General features: G+C 39.8%; 1 long non-coding RNA gene across 4 annotated transcripts in view; it reads right to left on the bottom strand.

Annotated features, from left to right (window-relative positions):
- Window positions 1-226: 226 nt before the first annotated feature.
- The window catches only part of LOC103691511 (uncharacterized), a 46,506-nt gene continuing 31,494 nt past the window's right edge, over window positions 227-15,238 (bottom strand). For 3 of the 4 annotated variants that reach the window (XR_010064175.1, XR_010064174.1, XR_010064176.1), the window contains one exon: window positions 227-4,075. This is a non-coding gene — a long non-coding RNA (uncharacterized LOC103691511). Of the gene's footprint in view, window positions 4,089-15,238 lie in introns of all 4 variants that reach the window. The other variant, XR_005500779.2, reaches the window with a different exon arrangement.

Genomic DNA, 15,238 nt, shown 5'->3' on the forward strand with positions numbered 1-15,238 from the left:
GTTGAAGGAATCAGAGAAAGAACTGGAAGAGCTTGAAGGGGCTCGAGACCCCAAAAGTACAACAATGTCAAGCAACCAGAGCTTCCAGGGACTAAGCCACTACCTAAAGACTATACATGGACTGACCCTGGACTCTGACCTCATAGGTAGCAATGAATATCCTAGTAAGAGCACCAGTGGAAGGGGAAGCCCTTGGTCCTGCTAAGACTGAACCCCCAGTGAACTTGACTGTTGGGGGGAGGGCGGCAATTGGGGGAGGATGGGGAGGGGAACACCCATAAAGAAGGGGAGGGGGAGGGGTTAGGGGAATGTTGGCCCAGAAACCGGGAAAGGGAATAATACTCGAAATGTAAATAAGAAATACTTATGTTAATTTAAAAAAGTAATAAAAAAATTTTCTTAGTAATAACATATATATATATACATAACTATCACCCTTGTAAAATGGGGTACAGAGATAAACAAAGAATTCTCAGCTGAGGAATATCAAATGGCTGAGACGTACCTAAAAAAATGTTTACATCCTTAGTCATCAGAGAAATGCAAATCAAAACAACCCTGAGATTCCACCTCATACCAGTCAGAATGGCTAAGATCAAAAACTCCAGTGACAGCAGATGATGGCGAGGATGTGGAAAAAGAGGAACACTCCTCCATTATTGGTGGGATTGCAAACTGGTATAACCACTCTGGAAAGCAGTCTGGAGGTTCCTCAGAAAATTTGACATTGCACTACCTGAGGACCCAGCTATACCTCTCCTGGGCATATACCCAAAAGATGCCCCAACATATAACAAAGACACATGCTCCATTATTTTCATAGCAGCCTTATTTATAATAGCCAGAAGCTGGAAAGAACCCAGATGCCCTTCAACAGAGTAATGGATTCAAAAAATGTTGTACATCTACACCATGAAGTACTAATCAGCTATCAAAAACAATGACTTCATGAAATTCATAAGCGAGTGGAATGAACTAGAAAATATCACTCCAAGTGAGGTAACCCAATCACAGAAAAACACACATGATATGCACTCACTGATAAGTGGATATTAGCCCAAAAGCTCAAATTACCGTAGATGCAATCCATAGACCACATGAAGTTCAAGAAGGATGACCAAAATGTGGATGCTTCAGTCCTTCTTAAAAGGGGGAACAAAAATATTCATAGGATGGGATAGGGAGGCAAAGTTTGGAGCAGAGACTGAAGGAACGGCCATTCAGAGCCTGCCCCACATGTGGCCCATATATATACAGCTACCAAAACTAGATAAGATTGCTGAAGCTAAGAAGTGCCTGCTGACAGGAATTGGATATAGATGTCTCCCGAGAGACACAGCCAAAGCACGTCAAATACAGTTCAGCAAACCACTGAACTGAGAACGGACCCCGGTTGGAGGAATTAGATAAAGGATTGAAGGAGATGAAGGAGCTTGCAACCCCATAAGAACAACAATACCAACAACCAGAGCTCCCAAGGATGAAACCTCTACCCAAACACTATACATGGACTGACCCTGGGCTCCGGCTGCATATGTAGCAGAGGAGCACCAATGGAACAAGAAACCAAGGTTGGACCCCCAGTGTAAGGGAATGTAGGTGGGGACAGTAGGGGGGGATGGGGAGGGGAACACCCTTATAGAAGAAGGGGAGAGGGGGCTTATGGACAGGAAATCAAGAAAGGGAATAACATTTGAAGCGTAAATAAAGAAATAGCCAATAAGAAAAGGAAACAATTACTATTTTATCAAATATTTAGCCATTCTGTTACAATGTATATTGGTATAACTACCAATATAAAATCTGGCTCTAGCTGCCTAGCGTGTATAGAAACTCTTAAAGTAAATGTTAAACTGTGAAGGGTGTGTGCTTGCCACTGTCCAAAAGGGAAAAGTGATAAAATTCAATATAGACAAAGATACAACTTCAACTTGTGCATAAACATGTTCACAGCATGTACACCATGATAACCTCTATGGTATAATGAAGAGAGATTTTTTTTTCCAAAGCTGTCGCAAGAACAAGATGGCTGGATTACACAAGTGTAGAATGAGTGTTGGTACAGGGTTAGCCAGGTCCACTCATTACAGAAGGTCTTACTGAATATCCTTTCAGATGTCTAGACTTTGGGAGTGCATACAATTAGCATGGTATCTTGGTTCCAGAAGTCCTCACTTTTAACACAATGAGTAAATATATATCTAATTTTTGCAGTATTGTTTAAAAAAATAAAAGTTTGTTTGCTAAAGTCCTTATCTACAGGGACCATGTCTGTTATGAAGAATTTTGAGCAGAGCCTGTGAGCTGATGAGAAAGATGCAAAAGATGTAAAGCAGCACATTTTATTGTTTTATTTATTTTATTGCTAATTTCCTGCTATGCTCTGATAAACATGGTAAAGCTCATGCTATGCCACCATGTGTTCCTATCTCGCACTGTGAGAATGTGTTAGTAACAATGATCGGTTAGCCTCAGTAGTACCTACTCTGACTCCACCTTAAGAATGAAGGAGACTAAAAGAGAGTCTGTTGGGGTTTTGTCTGGGGTGTTTCTCTCTCTCTCTCTCTCTCTCTCTCTCTCTCTCTCTCTCTCTCTCTCTCTCTCTCTCTCTCTGTGTGTGTGTGTGTGTGTGTGTGTGTGGTGTGTGTCTGTGTCTGTGTCTGTGTCTGTGTCTGTCTGTCTGTCTGTCTTTGAGTTTTGTTTGGATTTTTGAAACATGGTCTCACTATGGAGCCCTAGTTGTCCTCAGACTCACAGAGATCCCCCTGCCTCGGCCTGAATGCTGAGATTGAAAGCATGAGCCACCACCTGTGTCCAATAACAAATATTTTTAAAAAGAACATGAAGTAGGCAGGGAGAATGGGTAGGGTACACTAGGGATGTTGTAAACAGGTCATTATCTGAATGAATATGATAAATGGCATTGTATAAGCATGAAACTTTGAAAGAATAAATATTATCATTTAAAACCATCCATCCATATTCTTCTTTATTTAATTCTGACGTATGTTCCACAGGCTCATGTTTTAAAAACTTGCTCTCCAGCTGGTGGCACACTGGGGAGGCCGAAGAATCTTGAAGATGTAGGGTGTAGCTTGCAAAAGCAGGTCACTAGGGGCAGTTCTGTTTCCTGGTTCTCTCCCCTGGCCTCTGCTTTCTGTCCACTATGATGCAGAGTCCCTGCCACAGATTCCTGCCACCATGAACTCTGCGTGCTTTTCCCACTTGACTAGAACTCTTTGAAATTATAAACAAAAATAAGTGTTTTCTCCCTTGCTCCTGCTGTTTTTTTTTTTTTTTTTTGGTCAAGGCAACATAAAAACTAGCACACTGCCAGGTAACTATAAAAGTAGGACTACTGCTGCTTCTGCCTCCCCAGCCTCTTCATGCTACATGCCATGACAAGGCCTCTGCTGACCACCCCAGAATATCATGTTTCCTTGTTGGTGTCCTTACCCCTCTCCACACAGGTATAAACACTTCTTTTCAGTGTGACATCTGTTTCCTGCTAGAACTAAGTGGACACCATGAGACAGGATTTAAGTCTGGAAGTTTCATTGCTCCTAAAGAATTTAATAATAGGAAAATGATTATATCATGGGACTGGCTATTTATCTTTGAAGATGATGATACTTTCAATATACAGCTGCACATATTTGGAAAGGTAAAGTACCACTTAAGCAACTTTTGGCCTTGGGGACAACATGGCCTGAACAAGTTGTTTTGCTAGCTTATTGTTTTGACCTATTTAGAGTCATCTGACTATAAACACTGTGTGGTTCACATGTGGTAGCAATGGGTACAAGAAGGAATAGTCGCTAGTATTTGAAGAACACCTACAAACAAGTAGGGGAAAGGTCATACAAAAGGCCCTTTTCCTGTAGTAGCAACATCTTTGAATGAAAATTTAGGAGTTTAAGATCAACAGATTAATAGAGCAAAAAATTAAGACAGTTTAGACATAAAGGTATTTATTACCTTGTATTTACTTTGGTACAGAGGAAGCCTCACTTGAACAATGTGCCTTCAGCCTTCCTCTATCTCTTCTTTCCTTAATTTCATGAAGCAAATGATTCTGGAAGGAAAAACTATGCAAAATCATGATTTCTGTTCACTTCAATCCCTAGCACCCTACTTACAGTAAATGGGCAGTCCTCTCTTCTCCAGCCAGAGATTGTTTTCTTTAATGGTCCCTGACAAATACTAATTTAGGAGTCTTTCAAATCACAATGCTTATTTCTCCAATATAATTTCCTTAATATATAATATAACTAAATTAAATTATCTTAAATTCATTACTTCCTTCCAAAACAGAATTATAATTTCAGCGAAATCCAAATAATTAAAATTATATAACAAGTAAAATACTAAAAATAGATCTGATATTATCTAAAATATTTAGCCAAAGGGTTTTAGACATTTGCAAAAACTACTAGCTATAATAAATGACATGTGCAAAAGGTCAAAAGCTGAGAATATCTGCCTGTAGGGTGACCATAACAGGGTGGATGATGGTGATAGTGAAATGGCTGCTGAAACTACGCCATGAAAGGAACAAGACACCCACAAAGGAAGGCCCTCTTGAGTTTGTGTCATATTGGATTTCTGATGAGGCATGCCACAAAAATGTTCACTGGTAAAGATACAGTACTGAGTGGATGATGCTGGCATCAAAAGAGGGAAGCTCAGAGAAAGGTGTCTGTAGTAAACAAGTGAAAGGTTGCCAGGCAGTTCAGAGAAGCTGCACTGGGAGGGATGCTCAGAGAAGGAAAATGTTGGGGAATCATCCATGATGCTTTCTGGTACATGAATCTTGTTGCTTTTATTTAGTACATCAGTAAATAACAAAGTTCAGCCAAGGAAATTCAGATTCATGAAAGATTCTACGCATGAACTCCTATTTAAAATGAGAGAACAGCAACTGAAGACGGAATGTACACTTGATTGGTAAGTGTTCCGGGTCATGTCTCTCCTAGTTAGGGTTACTATTATAATGAAACACTGTGACCAAAAGCAACTTAGAACTGGGCATTTTGATGTATGCCTTTGACCTGAGTGCTTGGGAGGCAGAGGCAGGTGTCTCGGGGTTCGAGGGCAGCCTGAGCTACAGAGTAACTTCCACTGCATCCAGGGATGCACAGAGAAACCTTGTCTCAAAAAAGATAATAAATAAGAATTAATTAATTTTTTTAATTTAGAAAGGCTATGTGATGGCTATTCCTGGTTGTCAAACTGACCACATCTAGAATGAACTATAATCTAGAAATAGAGGGCACATCTGTGATCCAGATCTTGAGCCTGGAAGACAGGTTTCTGACCTGGATCTCAATGTGAAGATCTTGAGGCACAGTGGCCATGAAAATCTTAGGCCCAGGCAAGGTAGTACATGCCTTTAATTCCAGGAGACTGAGGCAAGCAGATCTCTGAGTTCAAGGTCAGCCTGGGACAAAGCAAGTTTTAGATCCAGGTGTGGTGGTACACACATTTCATCACGGCCACTCCTTCTGCTGGAGGTCTACATATGCACACGGAATAAGGAAGACTCACCCACTAACATGCCAGCACATCTCTCGGAATCTACTTCTACAGAAGACCAGATGAAACAACTAGCCTTGTGGAACTGGACAACTACTAGATTCTTGGACTTCCCATTCACAGCTGCCCATTGTTGGGTTAGCTGGACTACAGACTTTAAGTTATTGCAATAAATTCACTTAATATATAGAGACATTCCATAAGTTATGTGACTCTAGCGAACCCTAAGACAGAACTTGGAACCAGGATTGGTTCTAAAAGAGAAGTATAGGATGAAAGTTTGAAGAATCTGGAATCAGTTTAATAATTTGCCAACACTTTCAACTACTGAAATCTCTCCAGATACGCTCTCTCCTGGAAGCTTAGAAAAATATAGAAGGCCTGTGGTAGAAACTATACAAATGTTATCCCCTTTCCGGGATTCCCCTCCAGAAACATGCTAACTCCCCATGCTTCTTTGAGGGTGCTCCCTGACACCCCCCCTCCCACCTACTCCATCTCACCTCCCCACCCTGACATCCCCCTACTCTGGGGAATCCAGCATTCACAGGACGAGGGGCCTCTCCTCCCATTAATGCCCAACAAGGCCATCCTCTGCTACATATGCAGCTGGAGCCACAGTTCCATCCCTGTGTATTCCGGGGATGGTGGTTTAATCCCTGTGAGCTCTGGTGGGTCTGGTTGGTTGATATTATTGTTCTTCTTATGAAGTTGGAAACTCCTTCAGCTCCTTCAGTCCTTTCTCTAACACCTCCATTGGAGACCCAGTTCTCAATTCCACAGTTGGCTGAGAGCATTCACCACTGTATGTCATGCTCTGGCAGAGTCTCTCACGGAACAACTATATCAGTCTGCATGTACTTCTTGACATCTGCAATATTGACTGGCTTTGGTGAGTTTATATCAGATGGATGCCCTGGTGTGGTGGTCTCTGGATGGCCTTCTCTTCAGTCTCTGCTCCACACTTTGTCTCCATATCTCTTCCGGTGAGTATTTTTGTTCCTCCTTATAAGAAGGCCTGAAACATCCACACTTTGGTTTTCCTTCCTCTTGAACTTCTTGTGGTCTGTGAATTGGTTCTTGTGTACTCCGAGCTTTTAGGCTAATATCCATTTGCCAGTGAGTGCATATCATTACTGTTCTTTTGTGATTGGGTTACCTCATTCAGGATGAAATTTTTAAGTTCCATCCATTTGCCTAAGAATTTCATGAAGTCATTGTTTTTAATAGTTGATTAGTACTCCATTGTGTAAATGTACCACATTTTCTGTATCCATTCCCCTGTTGAAGGACATCTGAGTTCTTTCTAGCTTTTGGCTATTATAAGTAAGGATGCTATGGACATAGTGGAACATGTGTCCTTTTCATATGTTGGAGCATCTTTTGGGTATATGCCTAGGAGTGATATAGCTGGGTCCTCAGGTAGTACTAGGTCCAATTTTCTGAGGAACCACCAGACTTATTTCTGAAGTGGTTGTACCAGCTTGCAATACCACCAACATGGCAGAGTATTCCTCTTTCTCTTCATCCTCACCAGCATCTGCTGTCACCTGAGTTTTTGATCTTAGCCATTCTGACTGGTGTCAGGTGGACCACAGGGTTGTTTTGATTTGCATTTCCCTGATGACTAAGGATGTGAGACATTTCTTTAGGTGCTTCTTGCCCATTCGATATTCCTCAGTTGAGAATTCTGTGTTTAGTTCTCCACCTCATTTTTTTAAGTGTTATTTGATCATCTGGCATCTAATTTCTTGAGTTCTTTGTATATATTGGATATTAGTAATTGGATATCAAATGTAGAGCTAGTAAAGATCTTTTCTCAATCTGATGTTTGCAATTATGTCATATTGACAGTGTTTTTGCCTTACAGAAGCTTTGTAATTTTTTGAAGTCACATTTCTTGATTCTTCATTGTTGATCTTAGAACATAACCCATTGCTGTTCTATTCAGGAAGTTTTCCCCTGATCCCAGGTGTTAAAGGCTCTTCCTTACTTTCTCTTCTATTAGTTTCAGTGTATCTGGTTTGATGTGGAGTCCCTTGTCCACTTGGACTTAAGCTTTGTACAGGGCTATAAAAATGGATTGATTTGCATTCTTCTACATACTGACCTCCAGTTGAACCAGCACCATTTGTTGAAAATGCTATTTTTTTCCGTTGGACAGTTTTAGCCCCTTTGTCAAAGATCAAGTGACCATAGGTGTGTGGGTTCATTTCTGGGTCTTCAATTCTATTCCACTGGTCTATCTGCCTGTCTCTGTGCCAATACCATGCAGTTTTTTATCACTATTGCTCTTTGATATTGTTTGAGGTCAGGAAGCTGATTCCCCCAAAAGTTCTTTTATTGTTGAGTATAATTTTTGATATCCTTGATTTTTTGTTATTCCAAGTGAATTTGCAAATTGCTCTTTCTATCTCTATAAAGAATTGAGTTAGAATTTTGATACGATTGCATTGGATCGGTAGATTGCTTTTGGCAAAATGGCCATTTTTACTATATTAATCCTGCCAGTCCATGACCATGGGAGATCTTTCAATCTGAGATCTTCTTCAATTTTTTTCTTCAGAGACTTGAAGTTCTTGTCATACAGATCTTTCACTTGCATAGTTAAAGTCAGACTGAGGTATTTTATATTATTTGGGACTATTGTGAAGGGTTTTATTCCTTTCTCAGCCTGTTTATCCTTTGAGTAGAGAAAGGCCACTGACTTGTTTGAGTTAATTTTATACCCAGCCACTTTGCTAAAGTTGTTTATCAGGCTTAGTAGTTCTCTGATGGAACTTTTGGGGTCATGTAAGTATACTATCATATCATCTGCAAATAGTGATGTTTTGACTTCTTCCTTTCCAATCTGTATCCCTTTGACCTCTTTTTGTTGTCTGATTGCTCTGGCTAGGAATTCGAGTACTATATTGAATAAGTAGTGAGAGAGTGGGCTGCCTTGTCTACTCCATGATTTTAGTGGGATTGCTTCAAGATTTTCTCCATTTAGTTTAATGTTAGTTACTGGTTTGCTGTATATCGCTTTTACTATGTTTAGGTATGGGCCTTGAATTCCTATTCTTTCCAGGACTTTTATCATGAAGGGGTGTTGAGTTTTATCAAATGCTTTCTCAGCATCTAGTGAAATGATCATGTGGGTTTTTTTTCATTGAGTTTGTATACATAGTGGATTATGTTGATGAATTTTCATATATTGAACCATCCCTGCATCCCTGGGATGAAGCCTACTTGATCATGATGAATGATTGTTTTGATGTGTTCTTGGATTCAGCTTGCAAGAATTTTATGGAGTATTTTTGCATTGATATTCATAATGAAAATTGGTCTGAAGTTCTCTCTCTTTGCTGGGTCTTTGTGTGGTTTACTATAAGCATAATTATGGATTCATAGAAGGAACTGGGTAGTGCTCCATCTGTTTTTATTTTGTGGAATAGTTTGGACAGTATTGGTCTGAGGTCTTCTATGGAGGTCTGATAGATAAACCCATCTGGTCCTGGGCTCTTTTTGGTTGGGAGACCTTTAATGACTGCTTCTATTTCGTTAGGAGTTATAGGGTTGTTTAGATGGTTTATCTGTTCCTGATTTGACTTTGGTACCTGGTATTTGACTAGAAAATTTGTCCAGATTTTCCAGTTTTGTTGAATATAGGCTTTTATAGTAGGATCTGATGATTTTTTAATTTTCTCAGATTCTGGTGTTATGTCTTCCTTTTCATTTCTGATTTTGTTAATTTGGATACACTCTCTGTGCTCTCTGATTAGTCTGGCTAAGGGTTTATCCATCTTGTTGATTTTCTCAAAGAACCAACTTCTGGTTTTGTTGATTCTTTGTATAGTCCTTTTTGTTTCTACTTGGTTGATTTCAACCCTGAGATTGATTATTTCCTGCCTTCTATTCCTCTTGGGTGTATTTGTTTCTTTTTGTTCTAGAGCTTTTAGGTGTGCTGTCAAGCTGCTGATGTATGCTCTCTCCTGTTTCTTTTTGCAGGCACTCTGAGCTATGAGGTTTTCCTCTTAGCACAGCTTTCATTGTGTTCCATAAGTTTTGGTATGTTGTAACCTTCATCTTCATTAAATTCTAAGTACTCTTTATTTTCTTTATTTCTTTCTTGACCATGTTATTACTGAGTAGAGCGTTGTTCAACTTCCATGGATATGTGCTCTTTCTGTCATTTTTGTTGTTATTAAAGATCAGTCTTAGTCCTTGATGATCTGATACGTTGCATGGGATTATTTCTATCTTCATATCTGTTGAGGCCTGTTTTGTGACTGATTATATGGTCAGTTTTGGAGAAAGTACCAAGAGGTGCTGAGAAGAAGATACATTCTTTTGTTTTAGGATGAAATGTTCTATAAGTATCTGTTAAGTCCATTTGGTTCATAACTTCTGTTAGTTTCTCTATGTCTCTGTTTAATTTTTGTTTCCATGATCTGTCCATTGATGAGAGTGGGGTGTTGAAATCTCCTACTATTGTGTGAGGTGCAATGTGTGATTTGAGCTTTAGTAAGGTTTCTTTTATGAATGTAGATGCCCTTGCATTTGGAGCATAGGTATTTATGATTCAGAGTTCATCTTGGTAGATTTTTTTCCTTTGATGAATATGAAGTGTCATTTTTTATCTTTTTTGATGATTTTTGGTTGAAAGTTGATTTTATTCAATATTAGAATGGCTACTCCAGTTTGTTTCTTGGGACCATTTGCTTGACAAGTTGTTTTCCAGCTGTTTACTCTGATGTAATGTCTATCTTTGTCCCTGAGGTGTGTTTCCTGAATGCCGCAAATGCTGGGTCCTCTTTATGTATCTAGTCAGTTAGTCTATTGTCTTATTATTGAAGAATTGTGTCCATTGATGCTAAGAGATATTAAGGGATAGTGATTGTTGCTTCCTGTTATTTTTGTTAGAGGTGGAATTATGTTTATGTGTCTCTCTTCTTTTGATTATGTTGCAAGGATATTATTTTCTTGCTTTTTCTAGGGTGTAGTTTCACTCTTTGTGTTAAGAGTTTTCTGTCTATAATCCTTTGTAGGGCTGGATTTGTAGAGAGATATTGTGTAAATTTTATTTTGTCATGGAATATCTTGGTTTCTCAATCTATGTTGAGAGTTTTGCTGGATATAGTAACCTGGGCTGACATTTGTGTTCTCTTAGGGTTTGGATGACATCTGTCCAGAATCTTCAGGATCACAGTTTCTGATGAGAAGTCTGGTGTAATTCTGATAAGTCTGCCTTCATACATTACTTGACCTTTTTCTCTTACTGCTTTTAATATTTTTTCTTTGTTTTGTGCATTTGGTATTTTGATTATTATGTGACAGGAGGAATTCTCTTCTGATCCAATCTATTTGGAGTTCTGTAGGCATCTTGTATGTTTATGGGCATTTCTTTCTTTAGGTTAAGGAAGTTTTCTTCTATAATTTTGTTGAATATATTTACTGGCCCTTTAAGTTGGGAGTCTTCACTCTCTTCTATACCTATTATTCTTAGGTTTGATCTTCTCATTGTGTCCTGTATTTTCTGGATGTTTGGGGTTAGGAGCTTTTTGTGTTTTACATTATCTCTGATGGTTGTGTCAATGTTTTCTATGGTATCTTCTGCCCCTGAGATTCTTCTATCTCTTGATTCTGTTGGTGATGCTTACATCTGTGACTCCTGATCTCTTCCCTAGGTATTCCATCTCCAGGGTTGTCTCCCTTTGTGCTTTCTTTATTGTTTCTATTTCCATTTTTAAATCCTGGATGGTTTTGTTCAATTCCTTCACCTGTTTGGTTATGTTTTCTTGCAATTCTTTAAGGGATTTTTGTGTTTCCTCTTTAAAGGCTTCTATTTGTTTACTTGTGTATCCTGTATTTTTTAAGGGAGTTATTTATGTCCTTCTTAAAGTCCTCCATCATCATCATAAAATGTGATTTTATATCTAAATCTTGCTTTTCCAATGTGTTTGGTTATCCAGTATTTGTTTTGGTGGGAGAACGGGGCTCTGATGATGCCAAGTATTCTTGGTTTCTGTTGCTTAGGCTCCACTTTTTGCCTCTTGCCATCCAGTTGTCTCTGGTGTTAGCTTGTCTTCTGTCTCTGACTGTGGCTTGACCTTCTTGTAGGCCTCTGTGTCAGCACTCCTGTAGACCTGTTTTCTTTCAGCAGAATTTGGGAACAAAGAGCTCTGCTCTCAGGTGTGTAGGTGCTCCTGGCAACTGCCTTTCAGCTCTCAGCATGACAGAAACTGGAAAGGTCCTGACCCTGACTGCTCCTAGGTCCCTATGCCCAGGGGGCACAGATGGCACTAGGCAATTTCCTCTTGGGTTGGGAATGTGGGCAGAGAGTAGTCTCCTCTGACTTTTCAGGAGTGTCCACATTTCTGAGGGTCCAGCTCTCTCCCCAATGGGATTCGGGTACAGAGAGTTGTGTGACTGGTTCAGTACAGTTCACGTCACAGGCTGGACCCAGGAGGTTCCTGCAACTGGCTACTCACACTTCTGTGAGTTCAGCTCTCTCCCCAGTGGGATTTGGGTACAGAGAGCTGTGGGAATGGTGCAACTCCAGGTGCAGGCAGAAACCAAAAGTGTCCTGTCCCAGACTACTCCTGCCTTTGTGTGTCCTGAGACCACCAGGCAGGTTGCTTAGAGCAGAAAAGTTGGTCTGATCTCTGCTTTCAGGTGTGTCAATGCTCCTCAACTTCATAAAATCCTTAGGCAAATGGATGTAACTAGAAAATATCACACTGATTGAAGTAACCCAATCACAAAAGAACACATATGATATGTACTCACTGATAAGTAAATATTATCCCAAAAGCTCGAAATCCCCAAGAATCAATTCACAGACCACATGAAGCTCAAGAAGAAAGAAGACCAAAGTGTAGATGCAGCAGTCCTTCTTAGAAAGGAGAACAAAATACTCATGGGAGGAAATACAGGGACAAAGTGTGGAGCAGAGACTGAAGGAAAGGCCATCCAGAGCCTGCCCTACCTGGGGATCCATCCCATATATAGCCACCAATCCCAGACAATATTGCAGATGCCATGAAAAGCATGGTGACAGGAGCCTGACAGCTATCTACTGAGAGACATATGTAGCATATGTAGCAGAGGATGGCTTGCTGGGCATCCATGGGAGGAGAGGCCCTTGGTCCTTTCAAGGTTCAATATCCCAGTGTAGGGGAATATCAGCGTGTGAAGTTAGGAGGGAGTAGGTGTGGAGGTTGGGAAGCACCCTCATAGAAGCAGGGAAGATAGCAGATTTCTGGAAGGGAAAATGGGAACGGGGATAACATTGGAAATGGAAATAAAAAATATCCAATAAAAGAAAAAATGTCAAAAAAGTGGGAAAGGAAGAAGCAAAAGTATTGCTTTTCACATATGATATGATAGTATAGATGAGTGACCCCAAAATTCTACCAGCTGATGCAAAAACCTTCAGCAAAATAGCTAGATAGAAAAGTAACTCACAAACAAAATAAAACAAAAATAAAATAAAAAAAATCAGTGACCTTCCTATATATAAATTACAAATGTATTGAGGAAGAAATCAGGGAAACACCTTTTACAACAGCCTCAATTAATATGTCTTTGAGAAACTGTAACCAAGCAAGTGAAAAATCTTGTATGATAAAAACCTGTATGATTAAAAGTTCAAGTCTTTGAAGAAATAAACTGAAGAAGATATCAGAAAATAAAAACTCTTCCATGCTCATAGATCAGTAGGAATAAAATAGTAAAAACAGCTATCTTATCAGAAGCAATCTACATATTCACTGAAATCCCATCAGAATTCCAACACAATTATCTACAAATCTTAAAAAAATAATTCTTAACTTCATATGAACACACACACACACACACACACACACACACACACACACACACACACACACACACACAACAGGATAGCTAAAACAGTTCTGAACAATAAAAGAACTTCCATGGGGTATCACCATCCCTGATGTAACAGAGCTATAGTGATTTTAAAATAACACATGTTATTGACATAAAAATACAAACATTGATCAATGGAATTGAATTGAAGACCCAGACATAAATCCACATACTATGGAAATCTGGGATAAAAGAATGCATCTTCAACAGCTGGTGCTGGTCAAACTGGATATCTGTGTGTAGAACAATGCAAATTGATCCATATTTGTCACCCTGCAAAAAACTCAAGTCCAAGTGGATCAAACACCTCAACATAAATACAAATATACTGAACCTGATAGCAGAGAAAGTGAGGAACAGCCTTGAACACATTAGCACACGTGTAAAAACAGAACCCTGATAGTACAGGCACTAAGAGTAACAATTGATTGTTGGGACCTCATGAAACTAAGCTTCTGTAAGGCAAAGGACTGAAAGATCCCCGAAGGGAGACCCTTACTCAAGTCTCGAGAAATCTCGGACCTCAGACACAGAGAGACCATTTTGGATGTAATATGCAAAGGCAAGGTTTATTACATAGACCTATTATGGAGATCTCCGGGACGACATGTATCCCACGCAGGAGACAGAGGTGTCGACCCCGAGAGGCTGGGAGAAAGGGTATTTAAAGGGAGAAACCACAACCCAAGGGGCCAGGGGTGGTGTCTTTGGAAAATCTCAAGAAGCTTCCCGTTTCTCAAGATTGCTTAACTTTATGGTCCGCTAGTTCCTAGGAGAAGCTTCCTGCTTCTCAAGGTTGTTCTCTAAGATTTTAGTCTAACTTTATGGTCCGCTAGCTCCTGGGAGAAGCTTCCTGCTTCTCAAGGTTGTTCTCTAAGATTTTAGTCTAACTTTATGGTCCGCTAGTTCCTGGGAGAAGCTTCCTGCTTCTCAAGGTTGTTCTCTAAGATTTTAGTCTAACTTTATGGTCCGCTAGTTCCTGGGAGAAGCTTCCTGCTTCTCAAGGTTGTTCTCTAAGATTTTAGTCTAACTTTATGGTCAGCTAGCTCCTGGGAGAAGCTTCCTGCTTCTCAAGGTTGTTCTCTAAGATTTTAGTCTAACTTTATGGTCCGCTAGCTCCTGGGAGAAGCTTCCTCTTATTTTTACTAGGTCAGGATCACCTATCTAAGGGCTTTATCTTAAACCCTTTTATCTGGATCCTGGGAGAGCAGGCTCAAGAAATGTGACCCTTTACTTACTTACAGGTAGAGAGCAGGGTCTAGAATTTGAGGTATTTAGGGCTTCTTAGGGGTGGGATAGCATTCCTAAACTTCTGACTTTTTGGCTGTATTTTTTATTCTTTCACCATCAGGGAGATACAAACCACAAAACTGCTTTGAGATTCCATCTTATACCTGCTGAAAGGACCAATAACACACATGACAGCTCATGCTCGTGAGGATGAGAAGCAAGGGGCGCTCTCCTCCATTGTTTTTCTACAGCCACCTTGGAAATTAATATGGCATTTTCTCAGAAAACTGAGAGTGGTAAGTCCAAGCTATACCACTCTTGGGCATGTACTCAAAGGATGTTCTGTCCTAAAACAAGGACACTCGTGCAACTATGTTCACCATGACTTTATTCGTAATATTCAGAAACTGCAAATAATCTACATGTCCTTCAACTAAAGGATGAATAAAGAAAAATGTGTTGTGTTTACACAATGTGATATATTCAATGGTTAAAAGAAACAGACATCATGATATTTTCAGGCAAATGGATGGAAAAAAAATCATCTAGCTGCTAAGTAAATGATAACCAAACTGCAATCCACAGACCTAGAGAGATG

The sequence above is a fragment of the Rattus norvegicus genome, chromosome 2, assembly GCF_036323735.1.
Source record: "Rattus norvegicus strain BN/NHsdMcwi chromosome 2, GRCr8, whole genome shotgun sequence".
NCBI classification, from domain to species: Eukaryota; Metazoa; Chordata; class Mammalia; order Rodentia; family Muridae; genus Rattus; species Rattus norvegicus.